This window comes from Branchiostoma floridae, chromosome 11, assembly GCF_000003815.2.
Source record: "Branchiostoma floridae strain S238N-H82 chromosome 11, Bfl_VNyyK, whole genome shotgun sequence".
NCBI classification, from domain to species: Eukaryota; Metazoa; Chordata; class Leptocardii; order Amphioxiformes; family Branchiostomatidae; genus Branchiostoma; species Branchiostoma floridae.
Genome location: NC_049989.1, coordinates 23,423,817 through 23,427,305, shown reverse-complemented (window position 1 = coordinate 23,427,305; position 3,489 = coordinate 23,423,817). Strand labels below are relative to the sequence as shown.

Sequence of the window (3,489 nt, the reverse complement as noted above, 5' to 3'; positions counted from 1 at the left end):
GCTATGCTTTCGTCCGTGTTACCGTGCGTTTTATTACTACTTCAAATCCATTCTATAGTATAAGGTATATTTAAACAAAGAAAATTGCGGGGCAAAGGACGCCAGTTTGAAGTTTACCATGTGATGTAATGCCCAGCGTACTACCGATATCGATACAATCGCCACGTCAAGCGCTGGTATGGACCTAGTTCATTTACAGAATGACGAGAATATAGGGAGTTTGTTATTTGAGAGAACACGTTTATCAAAAAACGTAGGTTGTAATTATTGTCTTATATTTAAATTGAGTCGTTGTGTATACAGGACAGGAACAGACACGCCGGGACTTTGGTCAAAGACGCAATATATCAAGGGGTTCGTTACGTTTGGGTCTAAGTATACTAGTATGGTGAGCTTTCATGTTCTAGATATAGATACTCATCTTCGCCGAAAAACTACTGAATTTCTATCACTCAACTCTTTGTATGTGTGTGTGGCTGTGTGTGCGCGCGTGTGTGAAGAAAAAAAGATCTATTCTAGATCCAGAGACGCTCTCATTAATCCCGGACTTCAGGCGCGCATTTTCTAATAACAAGGCACCCTTTCCACAAGACGGCGATCGCGATGCACTCTCACTGCGATCTAAATGTGATATGTGTAACCTTTGATTTCATACCGGGTCTGTCAGATACCATGCATGTAAAAGTGTGACTGAGAGGACAGCAAAACACACAACGTATAAAAGGCTTTGTTTCTTTTCTATACAATTCGTTGAGCGATGTGTCAAATTTAGGTCACAGAGAGAGAGATAAAATGCGGCGAGAGTGCCGTCCTAGTGGAAAGGGGCTATTAACGATCCTCCTATCGCCTTGGGATATAACAGTGTTACAGATACAGGACAAATCTTCTGTTTTTTCCGTTGTTGTTCAACCACTTCTGCAAATGCCAATCCCCTCCTCTCTCTTATTGGTTGATCCACTAATTGACATGCCATCATTGGTTGAAGTTAAGATATCAGTTTTGATGGATAGCCAGGTCAGTCTTTTCGCGGCGATATTTTTGTTGTACGGGTGTGCCACAAGTTGCTCTGCAGTTTCTTTGAGACACCTGCCCGGCAGTTCACAAAAAAACGGTATGTAAACAGTTTTCATACATTGGCATTTGACTTTAAAGTTACACGAGGTGTTAGATAATGATAGATTCGCTTAAATTCAGAAGCCAAAAAGTTAAATAAACATGAGGCTACTCCGCGCGGACTTGGGAGGATGCGCAACAGGCGCGCGCATCCCCTTCGGCCCGCAAAAAAAAGAGACAAATCAATTGAAAAACACACCACCGGAGGTCTACGCGGAGAACATAAACAAATCGATAACAACGTAACAAAACCGCGCTCATTACCTCCATGAAATGTCATGAAAACTGTAGGACAATGTGAACATCAGGGACCTACACAACTTCAAACGCCCACCTCAGCGCTACTCACCAGCACTGTATTGTAAAATGATTTTATTCAGTTCAGCACAGCTGCTTAGCTGGACACATTTTCTTTAAAATCCCCCATCATTGTTCTGTATCTGTATCTATATAGCCGGCATAACCGTCATTCGGCGTAACACACCAGCTTCGCAGGCACGCGGTACGGCAGCAGCTGGTTATATTACACTGAACGATCCGTCACACCTAACTTTTGCAATCTATTCTGCAAGCGTTCTGTAAAACTATCCAGAGAAGATACCTCCACTGTGCTTGGTGACAACGAATTCCAATGTACGATAGTTCTGGAAAAATACGAATTTTTGAACACATCAATCCTAGCTCTGAAACTCTGGTACTTGAAGTCATGGCTGTTTCTTGTTCTTTTTTGAGCTGGTATTATACTTATCAGTTGGTACGTCCACCAGCATATTGGTCATTTTGCAAATTTTGTACATCATGCAAAGTTCTATGGCTGTATATAAGATAGATGTTCGAGTAGCCATGTGGTTTAACACAATTTTTGTTGGATTATTTTTAATGTTTTGCCCGCGCGCACTAGTTTAGGGGTCTTCTGAAGATGTCATCCATAAAATTAAGGCAGTGTGACGTTACCAGCAGAACAAAGGAATGTGCCTTAAGGCTAGTTCTGTGGTCAAACGGGTTTTGTGTTTCTTATGTCTCACCCCGCGTCCCTGGTGTAAATGTACAACCAGCCCTCATTTTAGGCACACGGACATGCGCACAGTACGGTCCATTACCATGATCCATTACGCGTACCTCAAAATGGGACAAAATGATTGAGATGCAAATGAGATGCGTATTGTACGCACGACTACGTATGAAAAATGTCATGACGGACCTCATACAGACATGTAATACACGAAGGTTTATATAGTCATGTTCACAGTTGTTTACTATTACAGTTGTTAGGCTAACGTCACGTTTCAACAAAGGGGCCCGGCTGGACAGTTTTGTGGAACGGAAAGTACGATACAAAAGACTACAAGAAAATGAAATGGATAAGATAACATTCAACAGTAAGCTTTGTGCATATTTATTAGAATAACTTAAATTTTTCGCAAAAAGCCCCGGGTAATGTGACGAAGGGCTTACTGAGGTTATTGGAGCGTGTTAACAGCCCCTCTGATTGTAAGCTTACCGCAACTCATACTGCGCAAAGAGAGTAATCAGCCAATCCAAAAACTGATAACAAACCTTGTAGTAAATAACATGGGTTACAGAATTAATGAAAACGTGGGTTGATGGATATATATATTTATATATATATATATGTTGTCTTACGTAAATTTTACGCTAATGAAGCAAACATGTCAGTACGGAATTGTTACGGAAGAGCGAGCGTTTTCGCACTGTTCTGGACTAGTGAGAGACAACAGCTAGAACCCAAACTTAAGTTCTATATTCTAGATCCAGAGACGCTCTCATTAATCCCGGACTTCAGGCGCGCATTTTCTAATAACAAGGCCCCCAAATTGAGTTGTCACATGAATTCGGATACTGCCTCCAAGCAGATGTTAGGGTGAAAGACCTTGGTGTTTTTTTGTATGTGGTGTCCAGGCTTCCAACCTGTCCGAACAGCCAGGTACATTCGGGTGTGTTTATACACCTGAAGGCACACCTGTATCCAGGTATAACTGCAATGCCCATTGAATTAAAACAGTGTATACATACAATGAATGTTCGGAACTCCATTTATACATGAATAATTAATTACAAGTGGTCATCAGCTGAAAGCAAAATGAGGTTCAGGCATATTAGAAGACTTTTAACTACATTAACAAAGATAGAAAATGCTGTGTCGAGAATGAAGCTTATTCTGATTTATCTAACTAACATAAAATTAGCCTTGTTATATTCCTAAACAGCTGCCATAACCGTTCCTTCATATCAGGATCGACCGTATGTTCATGTTGTATCATTTGAGTCCAGACCTTCATGACCGGGGGGGTCCTTCATGAAATAAGCAGGTGAATAGTTGAGGAATGTGAATACAGTCTCTAAGCAGATGTTGGA

General features: G+C 41.1%; 1 protein-coding gene across 2 annotated transcripts in view; it reads left to right on the top strand.

Annotated features, from left to right (window-relative positions):
* LOC118425260 (CUB domain-containing protein 2-like) overlaps positions 1–3,489 on the top strand; it is a 104,934-nt gene that overhangs the window by 68,590 nt on the left and 32,855 nt on the right. Inside the window, exon 1 of one of the 2 annotated variants that reach the window (XM_035834044.1) lies at positions 787–1,111. The exons of the other annotated variant lie outside the window; for it this stretch is intronic. The gene's annotated coding sequence lies outside the window, so the exon portion shown is untranslated. Of the gene's footprint in view, positions 1–786; positions 1,112–3,489 lie in introns of those variants that run through there. 2 annotated transcript variants of the gene reach the window in all.